Source organism: Phocoena sinus, chromosome 19 (genome assembly GCF_008692025.1).
Source record: "Phocoena sinus isolate mPhoSin1 chromosome 19, mPhoSin1.pri, whole genome shotgun sequence".
Classification (NCBI taxonomy): domain Eukaryota; kingdom Metazoa; phylum Chordata; class Mammalia; order Artiodactyla; family Phocoenidae; genus Phocoena; species Phocoena sinus.
The window spans coordinates 415679-428895 of NC_045781.1; positions in this window are offsets into that span (position 1 = coordinate 415679).

Genomic DNA, 13217 nt, shown 5'->3' on the forward strand with positions numbered 1-13217 from the left:
AAGACACATAGTCCAGGTAAGCACAGACAATGTGAGCAGTGAGTCACCACGACCCCCTACGGAGTTGGGAAAGAACCCCGCCCCCCGCCCCGCCCCCGGCACCCGGCGAAGCCGCAGCTCGGAACCTGCGCATGCGCACAGCCAGGTGGCGCGCTGACAGGGAAGAGGAAGTCGACGGTCCGGTGTCCGGCGCTGAGTTCCCTTCAGGTGGTTCTTGGGCCTCGGTTTTCAACCCCCGGGCGGGGAGAGAGCCCTAGGTCTGGCTGTGGGGAGCGTCAGGGCGTCCAAGGCGACTGGGAGCTGCGCGGCGGCCACCTCCGGGCTGGGCGGGAGCGGGGTGGGCGCGGGTGCCCGGGAGTTGGGGGTGGGGGGCACCTTTGCCTGAGTGGCACGGACCGCCTTATCTCCCGCTCTCCCCATGGGGCGCGGACCCCTTATTCCCTACTCCCATGGCGCGCAGACCCCCTAGTCTTCCCCCATACCCGTGAGGTACGGACCCCCTATTCGCTCCTCCCCGTGATGTGCAGACCCCCATTCGCCTCTTCCCATGGGGCGCGGGCCCCTATATCCCCCTCCTCTCCCTTCGTCCTTTCTCCTCCCGCGTGGGCGGATTCCCCTTCTTTCTCCCTCCCCCAGGGCACGACTCCCTAACCTCCTCCCGGTACTTGCCTGTCTTCATTCTCTCAGGTGCGCAGCCCTCCGCCCCCCTGCCTAGGTGCAAACGCCTCCACCCCCGTCTCACAAGGTTTCGGCTTGCACAACCTGTTCAGTTTCCTGTGTCGCACTCCCAAGGATGCTTTCCCCTCTTTTCGTCTTCCTCACCCAACAGCCTTGTTCCTGCCCGCCCCCCCTCTGCTCTTCCAAAGACCGATTCCCCCCTGCCCACTACGAACTCTCCCTCATCCCCAAACCCCGGTCGTGGACTGAGGTGCCCTTACCCACAGGCCCCTAATCCCCTGAAGCTGTCATCCACCCTCACCGCCCCCCGCCCGGTCCCCCGGGGACAGACACCTCAGACTCTGGGGTCCTCAGCAGAACCTCTGGGCCCCAAAGCCAGTCCTTCCACTCTCTGTAAGTAGCGTCTCCGCCTTCTGCCCACGTTCCCCACCGTCCGCCTTGATGTTTCCCTTTCACCAACCCCCACATCATCTCTGCCTGAAAGTCCCATGCCTGTACCTCCAATATAGTTTCAGAGTTCAGCCACTGCACCAGCCCTTCTCCCTGTAACGGGACTGCTCCCTGCTCCCCTGCCTCTGCCCTCCCCACCGTCAGTTCCCCAGCAGGAGCCCGTCAGCTTATGTGTCACGTCATGTCCCATCTGTGCTCCAAGTCCCCCATGGCTCCCCTTGCTCGGTAACAGCCGGAATCCTTCAGGGGCTGGGGCTGCTGGCCAGGAGCTCTTTGCTCCTGGACTCCGGGTGGTAAGGAGCTTGCATAACAGTGAAAATCAGAGCCCTGCCTGCTTCCTTGGACAGCGTGTTCCCTGAATCTGGTTGGTTTCTGAGTTGTGGATAGTGCTGGAGGTTGGAGCAGTCAGGGCCACCAGCCGTAACTCCAAAAACTGACCCAGGTCTGTGCGCTCTCTGAGTTTGCAGTGAGTGTTTGATAGCGACAGATTTTGCATTTTGTCCTTCGTCTGCATCTTCCCCACCAGAATGCTAGCTTCACCAGGTGGAGGTCTCTCTCTTTTTTGTCATTTATTTATTGTTATTTATTATTTATTTATTTTAATTAATTAATTTATGGCTGCGTTGGGTCTTCTTTGCTGCCCGCGGGCTTTCTCTAGTTGCGGTGAGCGGAGGCTACTCTGCATTGGGGTACGCGGGCTTCTCACTGCAGTGGCTTCTCTTGTTGCAGAGCACAGAATTTAAGCACGAGGGCTTCAGTAGTTGTGGCACGCGGGCTCAGTAGTTGTGGCTCACGGGCTCTAGAGCACAGGCTCAGTAGTTGTGGCGCACCGGCTTAGTTGCTCCGTGGCATGTGGGATCTTCCCAGAGCAGGGCTCGAACCCGTGTCCCCTGCATTGGCAAGTGGATTCTTAACCACCGCGCCACCAGGGACATGTCCCAGGTGGCGGTCTTCATCTGTCTCATCCATTGATGAATCATCCCTGCCTAAACAGGGCCTGGCACACAGTAGGTGTTCCGTAAACACTTGCTGAGTGAGTGGAAAAGGGCCATTCCTGTGCGACCATGGGAAGGAGCTAGTCCTTGTCCAAGAGACTTGAGATCATAGAGGGGGTGTGGTATACATCTAGCAAACACTCATCTGTTGTCTCCAGGCTGTCGTTACAGCTTTTCCCTTTATAATATCCATAGCTTCGAACAACATGGTGTGTGTGTTTGAAGTTGATATGTTCAGTGTGTGAAACTCTGCTACCTGCTTCTCTCACCAACCTATTGTGTACTAAGTGGAGCTTTCTGCACATACTGTTTTCACTACCGTACAGTATTCCACCTTGTGAGGCTGCCACAATATATTTGTTCCTTCCCACCACCTGTTGATGGACATCTTGTAAATTTACGGTTTTTCAACATTCCCAAGAGCGCCTTAGGGGGCATCTTGAACATGTGTCCTTGTGAAATGAGTAAGGATTTCTTCAGCCTGGTGGTTCTCAAGGTTTTTTAACCCAGGCATTGTAAGAAACACATTTACATCACGACCCCCATACATATGTTACTGGAGGAAAAGTTTGATGAAACAACACTATGTGTGAGGTCCTCTTATGTAAGTTTTGAATTTTAATTTACATCATTTTAAAAAGAATGCCAGTGTTGATTCACTACATTGCTGTGTGGTTTACTTTTTGCACCTGAGCCACAGCAGTGAAAGCACTGAGTCCTTCACTGAGAAGGACTATATAACTGTTATAATGAACACCCATCACCCATCATCTAGATTTATACATATGCAGTATATAACAGTTATATAGAGAAAGCACTGAGAAATTCACTGAGTCCGCCAGGGAATTCCCTGCTGTGTGGTTTAAATTTTGTTTGTTTGTTTGTTTGTTTTTGCGGTACGCGGGCCTCTCACTGTTGTGGCCTCTCCCGTTGCGGAGCACAGGCTCCGGACTTGCAGGCCCAGCGGCCACGGCTCATGGACCCAGCCGCTCCAAGGCACGCGGAATCTTCCCGGACCGGGGCACGAACCCGCGTCCCCTGCATCGGCAGGCGGACTCTCAACCACTGCGCCACCAGGGAAGCCCTAAATTTTGATTTAAACTCAAAATTATCATCCAAAGAGACTGTCATTTTTTTATGCTAATGATATGAACACTACCAATAATATAATGTTAACAGGGAAAAACAAAAAGAAGGCCCAAAATTGTACAGTTTGACTTGAAGTATGTGAAAAAGATTCTGCAGGAAGAAAACAGGAAGTAAATGCACCCGAGACAATTTTCTTTGTATTTTATGTTTTCCAAGTTTTCCGTATTGAGTGTGTATTGTATTAATTCATTATATTAATTTTAGAGTGACATTTTTAATAGTAAAATATTTAAATGGAATTTGATAGAGGTTTTATTTAGGATGCTCCCCTGTTGAATCTAAAATAGAATTGTTTGCCCTACTTCATTTACTTACAACTTTTCAGAAACATATTTAACTCATAGAACAAAGAGATAAAATAGCTTTCAATTTGGATCAGCTGCCAGCTGTTGCAAGCAGCTGGAGGGCCAGACGATTCTGGAGCTGGCTGGAGGGAACTGAGTGGTTTGCACAGCTCTACCCTGCCTCGACCCCAGTTCTTCGAGGCAGAGTAGAGATGTCCAGACACCCCAGCCTTCCTGTTTTCTCCTGCATCAAAATCTACTGTGTAGAAAGGATTTTACAAGTCAGCATTTTGCTAGGGTGATAACTGCATGGTTTTCATACAGGTCCCAGCTAGTATCATATTTTCCCCGTTAAAATGCCTGTAACCATCTCTTGAGCACCTTTTGAGAAAACTGTTATAAATTTATTCTCACCTGGGTGTTAATGAATGCTGATCCCTGAGGTAGTACCTCTCCCTTAGGAGCATTAACGTTTCCCCTATTTTCTATTTTAACAAGTTTCTAAAATATTAACAGAAAAGTTGAGAAAAGAGTATAATGAACACCCATCACCCATCATCTAGATTTATACATATGCAGTATATAACAGTTATATAGTATGTATTTGTAATACTATGTGTATATGTGAATGCATATTTGTGTGTATGTATTTTAATCTGTGTGTTTGCGTGTATGTGTGTATATATGTATGTACACGTGTTTATATGTGCATATTGGTATATGTGTATGTATGTATGTTTATGAGTGTATGTGTGTCTATGTATATTTATGTGTGTGCGTGTATATTTACCGTGTGTATAATATGTGTATTTCTTTATGTGTGTATGTATAACCATTTGAATATAAGTGCAGATATGACACTTTACCCTTAAATATGTCAGGACATAAATTCCAAGAATAAACCATAATACTGTTATTGCTAAGAAAACTAGCAATAATTCTCTGTATCATCTGATAATCCATCCGTATTCACATTTTCCCAATTGTTCCTAATGCCTTTTTCTTAAATTTATTTTTTTGAACTATAGTTGATTTTCAATGTTATGTTAATTTCTGCTCTACAGCAAAGTGACTCAGTTATACACATATATACATTCCTTTTTATATTCTTTTCCATTACAGTTTATCCCAGGATATTGAATATAGTTCACTGTGCTATACAGTAGGACCTTGGTGTTTATCCATTCTATATGTAATAGTTTGTATCTACTAACCCCGAACTCCCAGTGCATCCCTCCCTCACCCCCTCTCCTCCTTGGTACCCCCAAGTCTGTTCTCTGTATCTGAGTCTCTTTCTGTTTCGTAGATAAGTTCATTTGTGTCATATTTTAGATTTAACCTATGAATATGGGAGAATTCATACTGGAGAGAAAACCCTGTTAAGTGTACGGATTGTGGAAAATCCTTCATCTGCAATGGTCACCCCATTGTGCATCACAAAGTCCATTCTGGGGAGAAAACCCTGTGAGTGTAAAGAATGTGGAAAACTTTCATTGAGAGTGCTTACCTCATCAGGCCCCAGAGAAGCCCTATGGCTGTGACCAGTGTCAGAAACTTTTCAGGAACATCCTTGGCGTCGTCTGTCACCAGAGGATTCATACTGGTGAGAGACCCTACGAGTGTAATCAGTGTGGTAAAGCTTTCAGGGACAGCTCCTGTCTGACCAAGCATCAGAGGATATGGGATCAAGAGCCCCTGTACCTGTGGGTCAACAGAAACAGAGGGCTTTCCTGGTGGCGCAGTGGTTGAGAGTCCGCCTGCCGATGCAGGGGACGCGGGTTTGTGCCCCGGTCCGGGAGGATCCCGCGTGCCGTGGAGCGGCTGGGCCCGTGAGCCATGGCCCATGAGCCATGGCCGCTGGGCCTGTGCGTCCGGAGCCTGTGCTCCACAGCGGGAGAGGCCCGCGTACCGCAAAAACAAAAAAAAACCTTCAGGGGTTGTGCTAAACATACATGAGACCGTGACACCTCACAATGAAACCTTTTGAAGGATGGTGACACAGTTGAGAGAGGGAACCAGGATGGCAGGGGGAAACTTCTCGTGGCGTTTCTCTCTGTTGTTATAAGATATGGAAATCAAAGTCTAGGAATGGAATTAATGTGGGAAACGTTTAAACTGGAACTCTTGCTTTTATTTGCATTAAAAAGAAGATTTGGTTAATGTGATGAGTTTGAGGTTTCAGTAAGAACCCTTGCCAAGGGACTTCCCTGGTGGTGCAGAGGTTAAGACTCTGTGCTCTCAAAGCAGGGGGCCTGGGTTTAATCCCTGGTCAGGGAACTAGATCCCACATGCATGCCGCAACTGAGGAGCCCGACTGCTGCAACTAAGGAGCCAACGTGCCTCAACTAAGGAGCCCGCCTGCCACAACTAAGACCTGGCACAACCAAATAACTAAATAAATTAAACAAACAAAAAGAACCCTTGCTGAAACTCTTAGGTAAAAGGGAACGTATTTTTGAATTAGCCAATATGAAGTGATAATACAGGAAAGTCCCTTAAGGTGATACTAAGTTTATTGTGAAAGAAAGCTCATACTAAAGATGGACAGAAAACGTACACTTGATGTGGGAAAGCTTCCACCTGGAGATCTGATCTTCCAGAGTAATGCTGTCTGCTGGAAATATACTGTGAGCCACATGTGTAATTTCAAATTTTTTAGTGGCCACGTTTTTTAAAAGTAATAAGAAAGAAGTGAAATTAACGTCAATAACATTTTATTTACCACCTATATTCCAAATACTAATAATTTAAACATATGACACTCACTCATTTCAGATCCCCTGTAACTGCACATCTAGTTGCTACTTCATCGGACAGTGGGACTCTAGTGTATCAGAGAATGAATTCTGGAGAGGAGCCCCCTATAGAGCAATTGTCCCATTACAAACCCACAGTCAGGTTTTTTAATTTTTTTTTTTTTTTTTTTTTTTTTTGCCGTACGTGGGCCTCTCACTGTTGTGGCCTCTCCCGTTGCGGAGCACAGGCTCCGGACGCACAGCCCCAGTGGCCATGGCTCACGGGCCTAGCCTCTCCGCGGCATGTGGCATCTTCCCGGCTCGGGGCACGAACCCGTGTCCCCTGCATCGGCAGGCGGACTCTCAACCACTGCGCCACCAGGGAAGCCCCACAGTCAGGTTTTTAACACATTTCTAGAAAAAGTGTGTGCCTGGAACTTAGTCCTGACATAGAACCCTAAGGACTCAACTGTATTCCATTTTTTCTAATATGCACGTTCTTTTCACGTTGTAACATCTCAGAAATCAGTTTAATTGGTAGCCTTTTGTCTTCCATTTGCACTTTGTCTTCACAAAATGTGCATCTTACCATCAGTTGTGTCTTAGGTCTAATAAAATAACTAATATCAGGAGGAGGAACTAAATGACTAGTGAGATTCATTCATTTGAGGAAACTAGAACTTTCAAGGAAGAGACTGTTGCTGAGATAATGATTAACGGCCTACCTGCTGGAACAAAATGTGGTGATGTAGTCCCTGCCGTGTTGCTGCATATTAAGTGTTATTCCTTTCCTGTAGCCTGTATCACCTGTAATTGTTTTATTACAAGATTGAAAATTCTCTTAAGATGGAGGGAAGCAAAACACAGAAGTGTGCACAGGCTCTTAACAAGCTGGTTAAACAGGAAAGAGTTCCTGAGCTCATGGGGCTTCTATCCTAGCTCATATATCGAAATAGCTTTATGTTTAGTATTGTGTGTATATATGTGTGTGCACACTTTGGGCCTTTTAGTTATAAAAGAAAACGCTGTGCCTGATGGTCAGTAGATGCTCACTCAAGCGGCAATTCCTTGGCTGCTCAGAAGGCCTATACAGGAAAGTTAATCCCAGTTAAAGAAAAATTGTACGAAATTGCATGAAAACACTGGACTGCACCACGTGGACGTTAGTGTCACGGGTAGGAGCACATCTCTTGACTTCAGTCAGACTTGGGTTTCTCATGGGATTACATCTCAGTAGCTGTGTGATCTCAGGTGAATTATTGAATCTCTCTGTGCCTTAGTTCTTCACTTATAAAATGTGCATAAGCCCTACCTCATTAGGAGTAAGAGAAGTGAGGTATGCAGAGTGCTTGGGACGTGACAGTGTTCAGTGTGGGTCGGCTGCTCCGGCTCCACCCCTGTTGCTATTACTGCATTTCCTACCGTTACTGCTGCTCTTGTTATTGATGTTTTTGTTTGTTTGGGCTGAGCCACGTGGCTTGCAGGATCTCGGTTCCCCGATCAGGGATTGAACCTAGGCTACGTCAGTGAAAGCCCGGAATCCTAACCACTAGGCCACCGGGGAACTCCCCATGTTTCTGTGTTACTCCTCTCTGACTCAGGAGACTGAAAGAGAAGGGACATCAGCAGCCTTCTCAGCCTCTGTAGACTCTGGGCCCCTGTCGCCAGTACTTCACAACTGGCACTGCTTCCCAAACCCTGGTGTACGTGATTGGCTGGAAGCCCCCTGAAGGAGCTACGTGGGAGAGGGCTAGAGTCTCCGGGATGTGGATGATGGCAGCTGGGTTGTGCACAGATGCCTGACCGGAGTGGAGGTGGGGCTCCAGGCGCTGTGAAGATGGGCTCTCTGGCACGTGTGCCCCAGAGCGATGGCACGTACTGTGCTGAGAAGGAAGATGTTGCCCAGCGCTCATTCCACTGTGGTACACATCCATCCCACAGCAGTTGCAAGAGCCTGGTCCTGTTTGGGCCTCAAGCTCCTGGACTCAGTATCACAAGGACTTCTGCCCCAAATCACAGCTCCTCCCACTCACCCGAGACTCCTCACAGGCCCTGCCCCAGCAGCCGAACCACAGCCAGATGCTAACTGCCGCTCCCAGGGTAACTGAGCCACACATGTGCCGTCCGGTCTGGAGCAAGACTTCTTATGAGACGTTGCCTCCCTGGGGGTCGCGTGCAGACTGAGACCCTGCTCCACTTGAAACAAGGTTGGCCTTGTGTGCCTCTTGGCAGTCAGGACCAGGGCCTCAGTTGGATTGCTGTGCTGGAAGAGCAGCAAGTTGGTGTCCTAACTTCCTTCCGGTGGAGCTGGGGTCCCCAGTGTGGGCACTTCCCTTATACGTGTGTGATTGGACTCCAGGATTCTGAGCAGTCAGTTGAGGCTGCTGGACTGGTGAGAACGGCCATCTTGGAGGCTGGGGCTGCCATTCTCTGGTGTGGGCAGGGATAAGAATAAAGCAGACGGTGGGGGCAGAGACAGGAGTGTGAGGCCTCATAGAGAGGAGTGGCTGAGACAAACGGGGTGGAGGGCTGGCACTTCCCCGCTCCCGGGGTCAGGCTGCACTCACATTGTGAGATGCCCTGATAGACAGCCAGTGGATCCTCCTGTGTCACCAAGCTCATCCAGGTGTTTTCTCACTGCTTGTCATCGGAGAGAGCCTTAACTGGCCCTCCATCTAGCTTTTGTAGTTCTGTTTGGGACCAAATATTTTTACTTTAGTTGAAAAAGCAACCCATGCATGTGGTAAAGAATTAAAAAGGAGGGAAGCAGATGAATGAAAAATGAGCCTCTTTCTCACCTGAGACCCCTCCTTGGAGACCACAGTTGTTGATGTGTTCTTGTGTATCCTTCTGGAGGCATTTAATGGGGGCGGAGGAAAGGGCGATCTCTGGAACCTAGGTTGTAGGTTTTTGTGTTCTACCTTGATTGTTCTCTTCACGGTGTGTTTCTGGAGGCCATTCCGCGTGTGCATGTGTGTCTGCCCCAGTCTTTTAATGGCTGAGAGAGAGATTCTGGGCTGTTGGACACATCGTCGTGCTGAGAGGGTGGCATGCCGGGAGGAAGCACGGGAGCTCTGCACACTGCCCCCTTCCAAACGCTGCCCTATTTTAATTTGGTTGTTCCTGAGTTATATCCTTTATATTAAACTGGTAAACATTAAGTGAAGTGTTTTCCTGAGTTCTAGTGAATTTCAAGCTGACGGGCCTGCGTGTTGTGGGAACCACTGATTTTGAAGGCTGCTGAGCAGAAGTGTGCATAGCCCGTGGCAGGCGTCTGAACTGGGGACAGTCTCGTGGGACTGAGCCCTTGACCTGCGCTAATTGTAAGCAGTCAGTCTCAGAACTGAATTGTTGGGCACCTTTTGTGTTGGAGAATTGGTTGGTGTTGAAAAAAAACTACACATACGGTGTCGGAATTAGTGTCAGAAAAAAGACGCCCAACATCAATAGGGGAAAAACACGAACCTCAACATAAACCTCACATCTCATACAAAAATTAACTCAAAATTGATGGTTGACTTACTGTAAAAAGCAAAATGGAAGTCCTTGGGACTTATAAACAAAGAGTTCTTAAACTTGACATAAAAAGCATGATCCATAAAGAAAAAATTGATAACTCGGACATCTTCTGAATTAAAATACTTTGTTCTGCTAAAGGCTCTGTTAAGGGAATACACTACAGACTGGGAGAAGAGGTTCGCAAAACCATATATCTGACAAAGTACTTATATTTAGAATATAAAAAGATCTCTCCAAACTCAACAGTTTTTAAAAACTAGAATATGGGCAAAAGACATGAACAGACATTTCATTGAAGAGGATATACAGATGGCAGATAAACCTGAAAGTATGCTCAACTTTATTAACTGTTAAGAGAACAGACTTGTGGTTGCCAAGGGGGAGGGGAGTGGGGAGGAAAGGACTGGGAGTTTGGGATTAGCAGATGAAAACTAGCATATATAGAGTGGATAAACAACAAGGTCCTACTGTATAGCACGGGCAACTATATTCAATGTCCTGTGATAGACCATAATATGGAAAAAAATATGAAAGGGAGAAAATATATATGTATAACTGAGTCACTTTGCTGTACAGCAGAAATTAACACAACATTGTAAACGAAATATACTTCAATGACATTTTTTCAAAAGTTACTAACTGCTAGGGAAATGCAAATTAAAAACACAGCGAAATGTCACTACACATCTATCAGAAAGGCTAAAAAACAATAACACCAAACACTGGTAAGGATGTGGAGAAACAGGTGCACACATACATTGCTGGTGGAAATGTAAAATGGTCCAACTACTCTGGAAAAGAGTGGCAGTTTCTTTTAATACTAAACATGTGCTTACCATGTAACCCAGCAATTGCACTCTTGGGCATTTACCCCAGAAAAATGAAGACTAACGAAGGTTCACACAGAAACCTGTACACAAATGTTTACAGCAGCCTTATGAATAGCAAAATTCTGGAAACAACCCAAATGTCCTTCAGCGATGAACGTTTAAACAAACTGCGGTATATCCTTAGCAATAATAAGGAATGAGCTGAATGGATCTTAAAAGAACTATGTTTGGTGGAAAAAAGCCAATCTCTAAAGTCCACATACTCTATGATTCTGTTTATATGCCATTCTGAAAAATGCAAAACTATACTGGGGAAAACAGATCAGTGGTTGCCAGGGTTACGGGTGGGGGAGAAGGTCACCAGGAAGGAGATTTTATTTTATTTTATTTTTTATTGGCATATAGTTAATTTACAATGTTGTGTGTACAGCTGATTCAGTTACACATATACATATATCCATTCTTTTTTATTTTTATTTATTTTATTTATTTATTTAAAAAATCTTATTTATTTTTGGCCGTGTTGGGTCTTCATTGCTGTGAGCAGGCTTTCTCTAGTTGTGGTGAGCAGGGGCTACTCTTCATTGTGGTGCGCGGGCTTCTCATTGCAGTGGCTTCTCTTGTTGCGGAACACGGGCTCTAGGCACATGTGCTTCAGTAGTTGTGGCGCGTGGGCTCAGTAGTTGTGGCTCATGGGCTTAGTTGCTCCACGGCATGTGGGATCTTCCCGGACCAGGGATCAAACCCGTGTCCCCTGCATTGGCAGGTGGATTCTTAACCACTGCGCCACCAGGGAAGTCCTATCCATTCTTTTTTAGATCCTTTTCCCATATAGGTTATTACAGAATATTGAGTATAGTTCCCTGTGCTATACAGTAGATCCTTGTTGCTTATCTATTTTATATATAGTAGTGTGTATATGTTAATCCCCAAACTCCTAATTTATCCCTTCCCCCCAACGTTTCCCCTTTGGTAACCACAAGTTTGTTTCGAATTCTGTGAATCTGTTTGTTTTGTAAATAAGTTCATTTGTGTAATTTTATTTATTTGTTTGTTTAAAAATATTTACTTATTTGGTTTGCCAGGTCTTAGTTGTGGCAGGCGGGCACCTCAGTTGTGACACATGCGCTCCTTAGTTGTGGCATGCGAACTCTTAGTTGCGGCATACATGTGGGGTCTAGTTCCCTGATCAGGGATCAAACCCGGGCCTCCTACATTGGGAGCGTGGAGTCTTAACCACTGCACCAGCAGGAAAGTCCCTGTATATATATTTTTTAGATTCCACGTATAAGTGGTATCATATGATATTTGTCTTTCTCTGACTTACTTTACTTAGTATGATAATCTCCAGGTCCATCCACGTTGCTGCAATGGCGTTATTTCATTCTTTTTCATGGCTGAGTAATATTCCATTGTATACGTGTACCACATCTTACCCACTCCTCTGTCGATGTACATTTAGTTTGCTTCCATGTCTTGGCTGTTGTAAACAGCGCTGCAGTGAACATTGTGGTGCATGTATCCTTTCGAAGCATATTTTTCTCCGGATATATGCCCAGGAGTGGGATTGCTGGATCATATGGTAGCACTGTTTTTAGTTTTTTAAGCAACCTCCGTACTGTTCTCCATAGTGGCTGTGCCAATGTACATCCCCACCAACCATGTAGGAGGGTTCCCTTTTCTCCACACCCTCTCCAGCATTTATAGTTTGTAGACTTTTTGATGATGGCCATTCTAACTGGTGTGAGGTGATACCTCATTGTAGTTTTGATTTGCATTTCTCTAGTAATTAGTGATGTTGAGCCTCTTTTCATGTGCTTTTTGGCTATCTGTATGTCTTCAGGAAGGAGTTTTTGGTACAATGGATCTATTCTTTGTTCTGATTGTGTTGGCGGTTATATAAGTTAAAATTCATGGAACCGAATACCGGAAAATGAGAGTATTGTTGTAAATATGTAAAATAAACTGTTCGGAGAAACATTTTTTTAAAAATAAGCTTGCACAAAACTACAACCTCATAAACTGCCCTCTAGAAAATTCAGGAATGGGAAGCAGCATCCTGACCCTGGCCCTGTCTATAGGAGTGGTGACGCCTATTTGGGGTTTTGGAGGACATCACTCACCCGTCGCTTCTCCTACGTTTTCCTCCGTTTCAGCGGCTCCTGAAGCCCCCAGCATGGCTAGTCTTCAAATTCTGTCAATTCCCTGGGTATACAGAACACTTTTTTTTTGCCCCCACATCCCTGTCTCTCAGTGTCCCCACCTCTATTTCTTTTTCTTTTTTTAAAAAATAAATTTATTTTTATTTATTTATTTTTGGCAGCCTTGTGTCTACGTTGCTGTGCGCGGGCTTTCTCTAGTTGCGGCTCGCGGGCTTCTCATTGCAGTGGCTTCTCTTGTGGCGGAGCACAGGCTCTAGGCGCACGGGCTTCAGTAGTTGTGGTGCACGGGCTTAGTTGCTCCATGGCATGTGGGATCTTCCCAGACCAGGGCTCGAACCCGTGTCCCCTGCATTGGCAGGCGGATTCTTAATCACTGCACCACCAGGGAAGTCCCTCACCTCTATTTCTAAGGCTG